The sequence below is a fragment of the Mauremys reevesii genome, linkage group 6 (assembly GCF_016161935.1).
Source record: "Mauremys reevesii isolate NIE-2019 linkage group 6, ASM1616193v1, whole genome shotgun sequence".
NCBI lineage: Eukaryota > Metazoa > Chordata > Testudines > Geoemydidae > Mauremys > Mauremys reevesii.
The window spans coordinates 115,893,915-115,910,846 of NC_052628.1; the positions used below are offsets into that span (position 1 = coordinate 115,893,915).

The window sequence follows — 16,932 nt, forward strand, 5'->3', positions numbered from 1 at the left end:
AATCATCTCTCTCTATATATATATCTCCCTCATGTACAGCAGGAAAAACAATGTCAACATAAGCTGTAAAAATGACAATTTTATGTTGCTCCCCTTGTAAATTAAGTATCATTTTCATCCTGAAAGAGAGAAAGGGAGATTGTCTAAATCTCCCATAATAGCTTTCCCTGTTTCATAAGTGCAATGAGACTGTTGGCTCAATGTGTGTGTCAATGTTTTATTACTCTGCTGTTAATGGAAGTGTTTGCATTGATGGGAGCACTTTTAGGATGTCTGTTTGTTAATCATTTGTACACCCAGTAAAACTAACAGAAGGGCAGCTGTCGAAGCCGCTGTTCTCATATGCGGAATGGAATGCTGTCCCACAGCTCTTGCCTTAAGGGATCTGATCTTGCAGACTTTGGGCAAAATTCTAAGTGGCTTCAACAGGAATTTTGCCTGAATAAGGACTGGCCCAAGAATTTCAACTTCTCTGATGATAAATCCTAACTGTGCCGTTCTGCATAAAGGCAAAAAACAACCAACTGAAAACCTACTACATACTCCTCATCTATAAAATCAAATGGTTTTGCACTGACATTGCAAAAGTGTGAGCAAAAGTTAGTTTTAGTATCTGATATTTCAAGAAATCTGTGTTTTATCCGTTTTATAAAGAGTTCTGCTTTGTTCTCTCTTCCCATCCCAATCTCTTGTGTGTTCTGCAGTGCTCAATGCAATGTCAAGGAGACCTGGAGAGAGTGGGGATCAATCATTGGCTTTGAGAAAAATTAATATAGAGAATAGTCAGTTTCAGGGCCCTGATTTGGCAAAGGACTTAAGCCCTGTTGACTTCAATAGGAGGTAAACATGAACTTAAGTGATTTGTTGAACATTTAAGTTCTTTATTGTATAATCATATCTGAAGAACTGTGATTGGTCACATGTCATTAATTCTTTCTGATTAACTGAGTTTACCTCTGGTACTGAGAGATTAGCAGAAGCCATTTTGGTTCATATCTCTCAGGAGAAGTGGATGCACTTTGTGGGCTTCCTGGGCCAATGGGAGAGTGCGGAACAGTGACGGCAACAAAGAATGACACCCTACCATTCAGACTAGACTTTATGTTCTAGAGAGCATTCCCATCATGCCTCACTCAAAGTGAGCTCACACCTATCCTGGTTGACTTCACCCAGGCTTCTGCTATGCAAGACCACCACAGAAGAACACCACAGAATGGAAGTAGGATAGCCAGTGTATTTTGTAGACACAGAAAAAGAAGTGGTAGTGCCTGCAACGCCCAGAACAAATTAAATGCTGAAAGCCAGGTACTCTATCAGGAAAAAAAGCCTATTCGGGTCGCTAGCCAAAACTGAGACCAGTTTTATTAGTGAAATAATTTCTTCCTTCGTCAACAGAAAGTTTACAAGAGTTCTTCTGAGTCACCATATCACTTTGGAGTACATTTTTTCTCAAATGTTTCTAAAGGTTTATACTGCACATAGAATAGTGCTAACCACTGAACTGCATGACAGACTAGAACTACAGGGAGCCCTTCTGCAGGGGCAGGGCAAATGGAGGAAGTGGCCAAATGTCTCTCTTCCATCTCTAATATCGGTGATTCTATGGTTTTTTTAAAAAGCTTTAAAGAAAATGTTAGTAATTTACTACATATTATGCGCCATTGATGTGTGAGCTAATGAATAAATACAATACCTCACTATGCTGTTCCTATATATACACTACATAATAATACAAGTAACGAAAATTCCTGAAATAATTCCCCATCCAGCTCCTTTCTGTGGACCATGGTAGTTCTGAAAGAATTAATCCATCTTTTGTGTACATAATGTGCAAGATAAAAACTGCCTAAGACTTTACGGTGGAGAATTTTGAAGCAATTCTTGTTGCTGATTAAAAAAAATACATATACACACACACACGTTTTAATGTATACTTTGGTGCAAATGCATTGCTCATGAGACATGCTCACAACTGTAGCTGTAGCTCTCAATTCTGGTGTTCTGGGATCTTTTCCTGGCTCTGTTATTGCAAATACCCTGTGAAACCTGGAAAAACTACTACTGGCCAGTCCTGCAGGATGGGTAGCCCAGTACGTAGCTGAAGATATCCCTCACCTTGCCAGATAGGACCATTAATGTCTCAATGTATCCATTGGTAAAATGCAAAAGGTAGTTTACCCTCAAAAGAAGTTTGTAGAGAGCTTTGTGGATGCACTGAACATAGCTACTACATAGTAAGCATAAAGTACTATTAATCTCAAAATAACAGTGCTATGATTTCTGACATTTAAAGGCTAAAATTATCTTGCAATAATGAAATGCACAATTCTTTATTCAGGCAAAGTGAGTTGGCTGCCTTAATAATTAATATACTCCATAAAGTGTCTATCAATAAAGGACCAATATGTTTTTTCTAGGTTTAGGTAGTTATAGAGGGAACATAGCAATTTTTGTTAAAATATTAACATTTATTAAAGTAACAAATGGAAATTCAGAAAAGAATGAATGAGCTCATCAATAATGAGACTGCTTATTCAAATATTTATTGAAATTAGTTACTTGATTCAGTTTCAATGAAAGGTCAGCAGGCTCTTTTGCTGAAATACAGTAATTTCTTAGCTCAAAGACTCAAGTATTCTATTGCTTTTTAAAATCTAAGAATAAAGAATCATCAGACTGCTCATTCATGGACTATGTATTTAAAATTGCTTTGTCAGGACTTTTAATTTAATTTTTTAATAATGGAGATATACCTATATCCTGAAGGGTCATTGAGTCCAGCCCCCTGCCTTCACTAGCAGGACCAAGTACTGATTTTGCCCCAGATCCCTAAGAGACCCCCCTCAAGGATTGAACTCACAACCCTGGGTTTAGTAGGCCAATGCTCCCTTTGGCAAAACTGAAATATACATTTAAAACTGACCTTTAAGAACACATCTGATAATTAATTATCAAACCCTTATAAATTAAAAACACCCTCTGTCCTTCAAAGGATCTGATTAAACAAGTGAACTGACAAGAAAATAAGGGCCAGATTTTTAAGGTTATTTAAGTGCTTAACTGTCACTTGGAGTAAGGCTCACAAATCTGTCCCTGAGTAAAGATCTTGTGTAGAAGTCTAGTCAAACACAGCTGTCACCCCTTTCTGTTTTGGACCTCGTGTGGCAAAACACTCACTCTACATCTTTGTGACTGCTGGCAGGTGTTTGTTTTCTGAAGAGGACCAGACTGAAATCTTTCCCGAATTAGAAAGTTTCTTGACTACAGATCCAAATAATTCAACGCTCAGTATTATCTTTTCATAATTAAATTACAACATCTCACTCCAGACATTAAAATAGAAATTTCAGAAGTACAAACCATCTAGTAAACTTTTTGAATCCCAAACTCTCATGTAGATGTTGATGGCAGCCAACTTGCAAAGTGAATTATTGTTCAAATATAGTTTGAGGAAGAAAGTTTCTGAAAGCAGAAGAGCTCTGAAGCAGACAAGAGTTGAAAGGCTAATGCTTCTACCCCCAAAGGAAGCTGCCTCTGTGTGACAGACAGACATTAGGAAAGTCTCAGAAGTCATGTTCCTTTCAGATAGACTCCCTCCGTGATGATATATTTTAATGCAGACACCAACATGTAATGTACCAATGGGAAGTTTTTGGACCTTTAGTTGAGGTAAAATATTAAGCACACAATGCATTTATGCTACCACAGATTATATTTTAATTAAAAAACAAAACACAATAGAAAGAGACTAAATCAAACGGAGACGTGATGGGGTAACTCTCATAACCGGAGCCCTGTCATGGCAGGGTATAAACTGTTCAGGAAGGACAGGCAGGAGAGAAAAGGTGGGGAGTTCCACTTTATGTAAGAGAGCAGTCTGACTGCTCAGAGCCCCAGTATGAAACTGGAGAAAAGCCTGTTGAGCGTCTTTGGGTTAAGTTTAGAGGCGAGAGCACAAGGGTGATGTCGTGGTAGGCATCTGCTATAGGCCACCAGACCAGGAGGATGAGGTAGATGAGGCTTCCTTCGGACAACTAACAGAAGTTTCCAGATCACAGGCCCTGGTTGTTATGGGGGACTTCAATCATCCTGCCATCTGCTGGGAGAGCAATACAGCAGTGCACAGACAATCTAGGAAGTTTTTGAAGAGTGTTGGGGACAACTTCCTGGTTCAAGTACTGGAGGAACCAACTAGGTGCCATTCTCCTCTTGATCTGCTGCTTACAAACAGAGTAACTTGGTAGGGGAAGTAGAAGTGGGTGGCAACCTGGGCAGCAGTGACCATGAGATGGTTCAGGATCCAGAGAAAAGGAAAAAAGGAGAGCAGCAGACTACAGACACTGGACTTCAGAAAAGCAGACCTTTACTCCCTCAGGAGAGTGATGGGCAGGATCCTATGGGAGGCTAATTGGTGGGGGAAGGAGTCCAGGAGAGCTGGCTGTATTTTAATGAAGGCTTATTGAGGGTGCAGGAACAAACCATCCCGATGTGCAGAAAGAATAGCAAATATTGCAGGCGACCAGCTTGGCTTAACAGAGAAATCTTTGGTGAGCTCAACCACAAAAAGGAAGCTTACAAGAAGTTGAAACTTGGACAGATGACTACGGAGGAGTATAAAAATATTGCTCGAGCATGCAGGGGTGTATAATGGAAGGCCAAAGCACAACTGGAGTTGCAGCTAGCAAAGGATGTGAAGGGTAACAAGAAGGGTTCTACAGGTATGTTAGCAACAAGAAGAAGGTCAGGGAAAGTGTGGGATCCTTACTGAATGGGAAAGGCAACCTAGTGACAGATGATGTGGAAAAAGCTGAAGTACTCAATGCTTTTTTTGCCTCGGTCTTCACAGACAAAGTCAGCTCCCACACTGCTGCACTGGGCAACACAATATGGGGAGGAGGTGAGCAGCCCTCAGTGGTGAAAGAACAGGTTAAGGACTATTTAGAAAAGCTGGACATGCACAAGTCCATGGGGCTGGATCTAATGTGTCCAAGGGTGCTAAAGGAGTTGGCTGATGTGGTTGCAGAGCCATTGGCCATTATCTTTGAAAACTTGTGGTGATTGGGGGAGGTCCCGGACAATTGGAAAAAGGCAAATATAGTGCCCATCTTTTAAAAAGGGAAGAAAGAGAATCCAGGAAACTACAGACCTCACCTCAGTCCCTGGAAAAATCATGAAGCAGGTCCTTAAGGAATTGATTATGAAGCACTTGGAGGAGAGGAAGGTGATCAGGAACAGTCAACATGGATTCACCAAGGGCAAGTCATGCCTGATCAACCTGATTGCCTTCTATGATGAGATAAGTGGCTCTGTGAATATGGGGAAAGCAGTGGGCGTGATATATCTTGACTTTAGCAAAGCTTTTGATATAGTCTCCCACAGTATTCTTGCCTGCAAGTTAAAGAAGTATGGATTGGATGAATGGACTATAAGTTGGATAGAAAGCTGGCTAGATCGTCAGACTCAACGGGTAATGATCAATGGCTTGATGTCTAGTTGGCAGCCGGTATTAACCTGAGTGCCCCAAGGGTCAGTCCTAGGGCCGGTTTTGTTCAACATCTTCATTAATGATCTGAATGATGGGATGGATTGCACCCTCAGCAAGTTTGTGAATGACACTAATCTGGGGAGAGAGGTAGATACGCTGAAGGGTGGTGATAAGGTGATCTAGACAAATTGGAGAATTGGGCCAAAATAAATCTGATGAAGTTCAACAAGGACAAGTGCAGAGTCCTTGGACAAGAAGGACAAGAAGAATCCCATGCACTGCTACAGGCTGGGGCAGTTCTATAGAAAAGGACCTGGGGATTAGAGTGGACGAGAAGCTGGATATGAGTCAGCAGTATGCCCTTGTTGCCAAGAAGGCCAATGGCATATTGGACGGCATTAGTAGGAGCATTGCCAGCAGATTGAAGGAAGTGATTATTCTCCTCTATTCGACACTGGTGAGGCCACATTTGGAGTATTGTGTCCAGTTTTGGGCCCCCCACTACAGAAAGGATGTGGACAAATTGGAGAGAGTACAGCTGAGGGCAATGAAAATGATTAGGGGGCTGGGGCATATGACTTATGAGGAGAGGCTGAGGGAACTGGGCTTATTTAGCCTGCAAAAGAGAAGCATGGGGGGCGGGATTTGATAGCAGTCTTCAACTACCTGAAGGGGAGTTCCAAAGTGGATGGAGCTAGGAGGATGGTGAAGCACTGGAATGGGTTACCTAGGGAGGTGGTGGAATCTCCTTCCTTAGAGGTTTTTAAGTCCTGGCTTGACAAAGCCCTGGCTCAGATGATTTAATTGGAGTTGGTCCTGCTTTGAGCAGGGGGTTGTACTAGCTGACCTCCTGAGGTCTCTTCCAATCCTAATCTTCTATGATTCTATAAGGCAAGATGGGGATAATTGAGCAACCTCGGCAGACACAGTACCTTCATTTTATAGAGTTTAAGGCCTGGTGGCTCACTAGATCATCTGGACTGACTATCTGAACACCATAGGCCACTAAACCCCACTGAGTTACCCCTACCTTGAGCTCAATAACCTGGAATAGAGTAAATTTTACAGCTGTCAGAAGGCTAAACTATTGTGTGCCCCAGACAGAGAACAGGAGGCATCAATGCTTGAGGCCCCTGTAACAGTAGGGTATTGATTTGGTGAGATATATCCAGATATCCTAACAAATGATCCACGCCCCGCTCTGCAAAAGCAGGTGGTTCCCCATCCACCCCCACAAGCCCTCTGCCAATTGGGGCATGGGAATTCCTTCCCAACACTAAAAGTCGCCATCAGTATGATCCTGATCATGTTAGCAAGAGCCAGTAGCCATGCATCTGAGAAAGAGAATTTTCTGACCACCTCAGAGCACCAACCTCCCCACCCAGTGTCCCATCTCTACCCATGGCCATCCCTGATGTTTCAGAGGAAAGATAAAATAAACTAAATACATTGTGGGGGAAATTCCCTTCCTCACCTTACTGGTGACCATCTGAAGCATGAGATTTAGGAACATAAGATATAGGACCAGAAGGGACCTGTTAGGCCACCAAGCCCATCCCCCTTCTATTGTAAGCAATCCCATCATCCAATCCCTCTCACAAATTTATCAAGCTCCATCTTAAAACTAGTTAAATTGTTTTCTCCCACAACTCCTATTGGGAGGCTGTTCCAAACCTTTACCCTCTGGTGGTTTAGAAACCTTCCTCTAATTTCCAGCCTCAATTTATTCATGGCCAGTTTATACTCATTTGTTCTTGTACCAATACTGTACTTTACCTTAAATAGAGCTTCATCCTCTCTCGTGTTTATCCCCACCCCCTGATGTATGTATAGAAAGCAATCATATCCCCCCGGAGCCTTCTCTTTGCCAGGATAAACAAGCCAAGCTCTTCCAGTCTCCTCTCAAAAGAGGATCTCCATTCCCTCATCATTCTATTAGCTCTTCTCTTCACCTGTCATAACCCTCCACTTTGCACTTCATACTATCAAATTTCATCCCATTTCTATTACTCCAATCTGCTAAATCATCCAATTCTTCTGTATAATATTCTGATCCTCCTCCGTTTTAACAATGCCTCCCAATTTTATTTCATTAGCAAATATCATTAGCATAGTCCTACCTTTTGTGCCAGGGTCATTAATAAGAATATTCAATATAGTCAGTACCAAGATGGATCTTGGTGTTTTCTTCCATTTATGTCCATGTATATAATTATTCTTTCCTTCAAAATGTGATAGAATCTTGCATACTATTGAGATCAAACAAATGGGTTAGCATTTGCCCAGAACACCTATTTCCCCTTTCTTAAATATAGGTACAATATTAGCAATTCTGCAGTACCACACGGAGTTGATTATTCTATTATTCAGAATAATTGCTACTGAGGTTTGCAATTACATATGACAGTTCTTTTGGTATTCTGGGATGAAAATTATCTGGTCCCCTGATTTGAGCACATTAAGGTCTTTCAGTTTTGCTTCCATCTTGGATGTGGCATTTTCCATCATCCATCCTGACTTCAGGCTGATATTCATTGAACACGGAGAAAAGTATTCCCTGAGTGTTTAGGCCATACCTAAATTATTTAGTGTCAAGGCTGATTCCCCACTCTGGCACTTTGAGTGCAGAAGGTGGGGCCCACAAGGATTCTAAAAATTAATACTGGCCACTCCAGGCTGGTATTAAACTCCTAAGGTTACAGCTTCTCTCTGACCTTGGATGGGTAGATGCTGCCACTACCCAAGTGCAAAAACCCCTTTGAGAACCCAGGAAGGCCCACTTGGGAATTCCTTCCTGTGGGCCCTCAAGCCCTTTCACCCCCCCTCCAGTGAAGAGCTGAGAAAGAAAACAAAGGAAATCAGCTGTTTCTACCAGCTGATTAAACAACATGCACAAACCTCTTAGGACACAAAAACCCCAATCCTGTTCCTAAAAAAGGTAAATTTTATTAAAAACAAAAAAGAAAGAAAATACATCTGGAACCTAGGCTATTGTTAGATATAAAAAGAGCAAATATAATAATTAAGCATCAAGAATGAGGTCCAGCTTAATGGTTACAAGCAAAACAAAAGCATTTGGGGGTTAGCATAGAGGAGTCCACAAGCCTTACAGAAATAAAGAGATAAACCTAATCGTGTCTTCCTAGCCATTCCCTGATCTACGTACATCTCTGGGGTTCCAAATTGAGTAGTTTCTAGGTATGATCTGGTGATTTTCATACCTGGTTCACAGCTTTTTACAGCATAGCTCCAGCCCTGTCTCTGCTCTGTCCCCTCTCTCCAGAGAACAACAACAGACAGAGAAAGGGAAAGTTTTTTCTCAATTTTAAAAAGTTCTAGCCCTCCCATTGGCTCTTTTGGTCAAGTGCTCACTCCCTTCTTTTTATCTATGGGCTTTTTTTTAACCCTTTACAGGTAAAGCAAGTAGAGAACCGCTATTAACAGGGATTTTATAGCTAACTGGCTGGCTGGGTGTCCATGAAAGGGAGCTACCCTGCCCCCACCTTCATTTATCACATTTAGTCTCTACCCCATCCTCACTGCATAGTGGGCCCACCTCTTTACGTAACTAAAAAACCTCTTACTATTTATCTTCCTTTGCAGTGTCTAGGTCACTGGTTCTGATGCAGCCTCATAGCTGTAGTGACTGAAAGTTATTTCCATCTGATAACTCTTTGATGGTCCATGTGAAGTGAGTTAGTGGCTTCACTCCAATTTCCAGTAGGTTCACAACAGAAAAAAAGCACCATACCCATTAGTACTAACGGCACTATTAGTACTACTAGTACTAACTGGTACCTTTCAGAATCTCAGAGAGGCCAGGGACTGAATCGATATGAAGACGTAAGCAGCTGTGAAAATCTTAGCCTAAGGAATTTGGGCACCTAACTTCAACTAACATTTATGATAATCGGGCCTTCAAATCTCCTAGGCAGCTTTCAAAAGCTTAGCTTTAACCAACCTTCGAGGCCTATATATCTTTGGGTTATGTACAGCTCCCATCACGGCAGTATCTCAAATCAGGGTTGCATCACACGAGTGGAACTGTGAGGAAGTTTGAATTGCCATTTCTCTGTTGCACATGAAGAGACTCCCTACATTTCCAAGACTATAAAATTTCTAATACGCTCATGAGTATTAGTTTAACTTAAAAAAAAAAGTGGAGAGAGAAAGGAGTGAATTTTATACTATTCTTAAAATATCTTCTGCCTCTGACTGCTCAGCCCACAAAGCGTGGGAGTAGCTGTCACAAAGTTGGCTTCCAAGCCACAAGTGATATGTCCTCATCAACAGAGCCTGAACATCAATTGGCAAAGAAAGCCAAGAAATTCACAACATTAATTTTGTCAACTGTATAGATTAATTCTCATTACTGTATTCACCATGGACAGCAAGAGCTTTTCTAAATAACTTTTAAATATACATGTACATTGCATACACTTGTGAATAATTAGTGTGTAACTGTTAACCCGAAATAGATTATAAGATGTTTACCTTCTGAGGCCGCTCAGAAAATGGGCTAATCTTCACGCCCTCCCCATCCTGTATCTATCACCGGGGTAGGAAAGAATGAAACCAACAGGGTAAGGCGCAAATACAACAAGATTTATTAGACCAACATGGTCTTAAAAGCAGAACCCTTGTTGAAAAGCTAAATAACATAAACACAGGTAATAACAAATGGCTCAGTTGTTAACAGTAGATGGAAATGGACTTAAAGTCCGGAGCCCACAAACCTGATACACTAGGATAACCGAAAGACAATAAAAGGAAACTCCAGTACCGTCTGTCTGCTTGTCCTAGGCACAAACCCTGCCTGTCCAAGGGATGGACCCCGATTGTCCCATGGAACAAACTCTGACCACGATGAGGATGATTCTGGAATCCTGGAGAGAACCAAGGAGGACTGAAGATGCTGGACCACAGGAACGCTAGAACACACTGGAATGCTGGAACAGAACACGATGATCACCAGGTAAGTGACTTTCCTCTTCTTTCTTCTGTCTTCCATCTCCTATGTGTCGTCCTGAGTGGCAGTGTGCGGACTCACAGGTGAAAATGAGAACGGGCATGTGCAGTGTATGACAGAGATGAAACCTGATACCATATATTACAATGCTGGCCTAGCTAAGACTCCTTCTAAGGAATCTTAGCTAGGCCAGCATTGTAATATATGGTATCAGGCTGATAACGTGGGATCAGGTTATGGTATCAGGCTGATAACGTGGGATCAGGTTATGGTATCAGGCTGATAACGTGGGATCAGGATATGGTATCAGGCTGATAACGTGGGATCAGGATATGATTCTATGATCCCAAAGAATGATACAAAACTGACTTATCTAATCAATGTCAGAGAGAACAGTGACATCAGAGATCCGGATAAGGGAGAATCACTGATAAAGGCAACTCACGGAACTTCACCACGTGAGTCAAGGCCTCGGTCAGCTCCACATATAGAGGGCAGCAATCAGCAGTGGGCAATTAACTCTTGTAATGAGACCCTTAAGGAAAGACTTATTGCAACTTTGCATAATTGTCATGAAAATTTGCCAGGCCAGGCATGAAACCAGCCCAATCATCCTTTCCTGTGAAAAATATATGTCAACATTTCTTTGTATTGTGACATCACATATTGTGCTGCACAGAACAGAAGGATCTCTCCTATAACCCACTGGTTCGAGCTCTCTTCAGGATTTGGGTCATCAAGTCCTCCCTCTGCCTGATGAGGAGAAGGATTTTTAACAGGGATCTGCCCTCTCTCTAGCCACTAGGCTAGGGATTGATTCTCTTTCCTGCTCTGCCCCAACTAATATTTAATTATTTAATTTAAAATACAACAATTTCTACAGGAGAGATGGAAGGAGACTAGCCCATGGCCCAGTGGTCTGAGCACTTACCAGACAGGTAGCAGATCCCTGTTCAAATCCCTTTTCCTCATCAGATAGAGCGAGTCTAGAACAGGGGCCTCCTACATCCCAGGTGAATACCCTAACCACTAGGCTAAAGTTATTCGGGAAGTTGTCCTCCTTCTGCTCGATCCCCACCGCCCACTCCACTCCTCAGCTGCTTTGTGCAGAGGTAGGCAGAGGAGATCCTATCTTCCCCACTTCATGGATTGATAGCAGAGATAGGTGCCTCACTCACACCCCTCTCCTCAGCATCACCCATTGGCTAGCTTAGGGGGCTCCCTGCCTAGTGTGCTGGTGTTTGTGGATCATATTCTAGGGCAGTGTTTCTCAAACTGGGGTCGCCGCTTGTGTAGGGAAAGCCCCTGGCGGGCCGGGCCTGTTTGTTTACCTGCCCCGTCTACAGATCTGGCCGATCACGGCTCCCACTGGCCAAAGTTCACTGCTTGAAGTGGTGGCCAGTAAGTCCCTCAGCCCAGCAGCTCCCATTGGCCTGGAGCAGCAAACCGCGGCCACTGGGAGCCGCGATTGGCCAGACCTGCGGACGGGGCAGGTAAACAAACCATCCCGGCCCGCCAGGGGCTTTCCCTACACAAGTGGCGGCCCCAGTTTGAGAAACACTCTTCTAGGGCACCTATCTCTCCCCAGTCATTGTATAAGGAGCCTATGCGTCTAAAACAGGGTATGTGGATTACAGGGGTGTTTCTGTGATTTTGTAGGTGCTTAAAAGTTATGCCTCATGACGCTGAGTTTCACAACGTCTAAGTCCCTTTGTGGATCTGGGACACAGTGGCGAGTACCAGATGCTGTCGAGGGAGCTGTCACACACACAGCTGTCAGTGGGTGCTTATACACTAATTTCTTAAAGGGAAGTTTCTTCCCAATCCACTCTGGTAATAGTTTGTTTATGCCTCAAGCATGAAAGTTTAGTTCTCTTCCAAAGCCTGGTTTCTGGGGGCAGTTTGGTTTTGTTGTGTTTTTTTTATTACTCTATTTTGTGCAAATATGGATGTTCTCATTAGTCATGAAGTCTGATTAATTAAACACAATTTGAATTGATCTCAGCCGTGTTTGTATTCTGCATGTGGACAGTCTAAGGCAGGGTTTTCAAACAGGAGTCACCGTTTCTGTAGGGAAAGCCCCCGGAGGGCTGGGCCGGTGCGTTTACCTGTCCCGTCCACAGATCTGGCCGATCCCAGCTCCCACTGACTGCGGATTGCTGCTCCGGGCCAATGGGAGTTGCTGAAAGCAGCAGCCACTACGTCCCTCAGCCCGTGCCGCTTCCAGCAGCTCCCATTGGCCAGGAGCAGCGATCCCTGGCCAGAGGGGGCTGCGATCAGCCAGACCTGTGAACAGGGCAAGTAAACAAACTGGCCTGGCCCGGCCCACCAGGGGTTTTCCCTACAGAAGCGGTGACCCCTGTTTGAGAAACCCTGCTCTAAGGGATAAGAATATAGGTTAGAGTGTTCATGGAACCAACAAATTTTAAGTGAATATTTACAGCAAGTGAACAATGAAATATGAGAATTTACAACAGAGACCTGATTCTACTAATTACATGGCACATGAAGTCATGTGATCTAAGTTTCCAGGCATGCCTGAGACATACCACACAGCTTCAGTTTTGAATATTTAAACTAGCAGACAATCCACAGAGCAGAGGTTATCATTTCAAACGAGGAGTAAGTGCTACAAAAAATTAAGGAGTCACTCTTGGACAATTCACAAACAAACTAAAAAAGAAGCTAAATTAGTTGAGCAAATTATTTGCTACAAATGGTTCTCTTGGAGCCAGTAAAAAGCTACTTTTATTGCTTCGGGGCAGCAAATAAACAGGTTCCTTGCTTCATGACTGCAAATAGCCAGTGTGGTTTCTTTTTATTGGCTGGTGAAAATAAACCACCCAGGTCCTTTCCTGGCGGGGTCAGATAAACGCAGCACTTCCCCCTTCGGGGCAAAACTGAATTAAACATAAAGGCAAACTGGTTCCCGTGTTGGAAGGCACAGATAGAAGAGCTCTCACTTTGGAAAAGGGAAAAATAAATGGCCAAGATTCTTCTGTCTGCAGAAGAACCAGGTCAGTCACTAGGTTCAGTACTGTGGCTTCAAGGTACACAGAGTTACACTCTCTCTTTGGGAGTGAAAATTCAGTTCTTCCTCCTCAGGCTGACATCCCAGAACAGCTGACCTTCTTTACAACTGCCTCTCAATGAGCCACAGCAGAAGGCCTCTTCTCCAAGTGGCAAATGCTCATTTTTCCTGTCTGAGGGCGTCTATGCAGGGACAATAAGAAAGAGATTTTCCCCCTCTGTCTGGAAGCAGGCCACCAGAAACTCACTCCTGTGCTTCCCCCCCTCACCACCACACACACACACACACGTAAGGATAAGCTAAAAAACCTAAGATTTGTCTTCCTGAGTGAACCTACTCTGCCCAAGAAACAAAATAAACTTGACCCATCAAATTCATTGTTTTTAAGACAAGAAAAGAATATAGCTGCTTTTCCTTGAGGGAACCTGGATGATAGGAGAAACGGTTACCCTTAGGACTGTCTAAACTGGACTCATCTCTTCAGGCCTATTTATAATATCAAAGACGCAGCACCTGTGGACATCCACAGCTCCACCAGCAGCCCAGGCTGATGGCTCAAAAGCTCTCTGAAAGCTTGTGTTCATACCCGAAGTCTGAGTTTGGGCATTTCAATCTCCAGGATGTAGTAGTAGCAGCTGCAGCCCTCTACCACTAACCCTAAGCACCCAAAAATCACAGGTGAGGCCCCCAAAAGTCGTGAGATTTAAAAATAAAATGGTGAGTTCCTTTGATTTGCTTTCTGGTTTCTAAACCCTTAGGATGCACTCGAGTCGTTTTCTTTTCTCTGCAACTCTGAGGGCTAGAAACTTTTGAATGAATTCACTGTAAAATTATCATTCAATAAATTAGCCAGTTCCTTGAATGACTTTGCCAGCAAACTCATGCTCAAGGATATTCACATCTAGGACACAATCCTGCAAAGTGCTGAGCACCCTAGGAATGGCAGGTGAGCTGAGCCTTGCAGAATCGAGCCCAAAGAGAACACAAAGGGGGTCTAAAAGTAAACACACCCAAACCGAATTAAGAATTTTCCTTCAAATTCAACGCTGTTGTCATTTATCATGCCCATCACCGGTCGGGGTGTGTGTGTGAATCAAGTTGTGGTGGATGGAAGGATGTTGAGGGATTCACTGTGTTTTTCCTAAAAGCATGTTTGTGTCCAGAAAACAACAATCAAAATAATCCACTTTGGAAAATTAGGCCTTATTTACACACAAATTACAATTCTGCTGGTGCAGCCACCATTCTATCAGCATAACTGTGCTTATAATAATACCTAGCTCTTACATAATTCTTTCACCAGCAGAGTGAAAGAGAATTCACAAAGGAAGTTAGTACCATTAGCCCCAGTTTTCAGATGGGGAAACCCTCAGGCACAGGGAGGTGAAGCCATTTGCCCACAGTTACCATGGCAGGACTAGAAGCCCTGTTCCTGAAGTCCCAGTCCAGACCACTAGCTATGGGGCCACACCAGATCCCTTTCTAAACATCTATAACATTTCCAGTAGAGGGGAATAAGTGTTACTGGTCTAAGCACATTTATGATGCTATAATTGTGGTCCACATTAGGATTCTATTGGTATAAACATTATTGGTTTAAAAAAATCACCCTCCCACCCCCTGCTAGAAAAATGGTATGTGGACCAGGCATTAGATGAAAGCAAGAATTCTCTCCCGCCCACCCCCCAAAGTAAATGAACATCTTTGAATCTGGTTAAACAAAGATGATAGAAATACCTTAGAGCGGGCATTATAAGGCACTGAGCTGGAACAATAGCTGAGTATTGCAGAAAGCCTCTTGCACTTTAATTTTTATACCTCAGTATTTCATGCTTTATTTATGAAGCTGAAGTAGTTGAAATGGTAAGGTTTTTTTTCCCCAAGGAAAAGCATCTCCCCTCAGAAGCACAACTCCGGAGAGCACCAGAGGCTTAGATCCAATAGGAAGTCAAATGGAACTCTGATTACACCAGGGAATTAAGCATAGAAGGTTATTCTCTTCTTTACATAGAAATGTACCAAGTAAAAGTTCAGATGTCACGAGCGGCGGGAGAGGAGCTAATGGCTTTGACTGACAGGCAAGCGCCAGGGTCAGGTTGAAGTGTGGGGAGAAGCAAGAGGGTCTGCGCTTGGACTTTGGGATCCCCCAAAATGGAGGCCACAGTCATCGGCTGTTAATAGAAGAGGGTGGTGGCAGTGGAATGGCTTTGTATGCAAAGGGCAGTGATCATGCAATGACTGCTCTTCCAGAGAGCCCAATTTTAGCACCAGCAGCTGAGAATGAAATGATCACAGCGTCAGGAGAGATTCTTCATTTCGATGAAGTAATTTTGAAAAGACGCTCCCCCTAGGGGAAAACAGGGAGCGGCCTTGGCAAGAAAAGCTGAGAACAATTTAAGTCATCTAGTGGGGTTGTTGTCACCACTGATAACATTATTATGGAGCAGCAGAGTGTAGGGTAGAAGATAGAAAACAATTCAAGGTTAAATTAATCAGAGGGTCCCCCCCCCCAACATCTTTCTGTGCTTGGAATATGAACACACTATTTTCACTCCCTAGTGTAGTCCCTGGCCTCCTATACATGTTATAGCTACTACAGAACAGCACTCCTACCTCAGCCAGCTGCACTGACCTAAGTATGGGGCATTGTGAGCTCTCAACCATCAGCCAAGTTTTCATTTCTCTCCCCCCACCTCAATGTGTAATATTTGTTGGTCAGGCAGGACATAAAGTTAATAAGATATTTGGAGCGGGCAGGAGGGGAAGAAATCAATGAGAAAAATAATCTGGTTCCACATCGACTCTTCCCGGGAGATTGGGAGTGTCTGAAAATAAATTGTTTCCAAAGGAAAAGGAAATTGATTTATCTGTTTGTAGAGGAGAAAGTTTAAAAAAAAAATCAATTGCATGGCAAAGTCACATGAAAAAATGGATAACAAAGGCGGTAGCACATATGGAAATGTTGATACTAATTCCCCTTCCTCCTGCTGTTAAGCTACAGTAGACTGCAAATTGCTATGTCCAGAAAGGCCCATTTTCCCTCTGAACTCCCTATTATTCATGTTCTAGGGTGGTCTGATTCTTTCCTTCCAATACACAAAGAAATGAAAAGAAACGTCTTTGAAAAGCTGCCTTTCCTTGGTGTGAATCAGCGTTAGAGTGTAGCTTTAGCAGCCATCACCGGTGAGGTGAGGAGGGGCAATTCGACAATGATCTGCTCTAAAGCCCATTAAAGTCAATGGAAAGACTCAGAGTGACCTCAGTGAGCATTGAACCGGCAGCAGCAGCCAAAAGCATCCATGCCAGCAAAGGGCAGAGACAGACAATACCGCCACAGGCATTCTGGGAGTGCACATGGGAGTAACTATTTCTATACCCCTTAAAAGCAGGCAACTCATACTTCCCTTGTACTAAACCACCAACGGGTATGAAAAGGGAGGACTCGCC

The 16,932-nt window shown here is 43.1% G+C and overlaps 1 protein-coding gene and 1 long non-coding RNA gene across 3 annotated transcripts in view; one reads left to right on the forward strand and one right to left on the reverse strand.

The window, feature by feature from the left end:
- Positions 1–16,932, reverse strand: part of PALM2AKAP2 (PALM2 and AKAP2 fusion) — a 771,069-nt gene that overhangs the window by 621,836 nt on the left and 132,301 nt on the right. The window contains exons 4-6 of the mRNA XM_039543348.1: positions 10,269–10,434; positions 9,980–10,033; positions 7,606–7,734 (exon numbers count right to left, since the gene is read on the reverse strand). The gene's annotated coding sequence lies outside the window, so the exon portion shown is untranslated. The remainder of the gene's footprint in view (positions 1–7,605; positions 7,735–9,979; positions 10,034–10,268; positions 10,435–16,932) is intronic.
- The window catches only part of LOC120407610, a 59,566-nt gene continuing 53,008 nt past the window's right edge, over positions 10,375–16,932 (forward strand). For both annotated transcript variants that reach the window (XR_005600134.1, XR_005600135.1), the window contains exon 1: positions 10,375–10,460. This is a non-coding gene — a long non-coding RNA (uncharacterized LOC120407610). The remainder of the gene's footprint in view (positions 10,461–16,932) is intronic.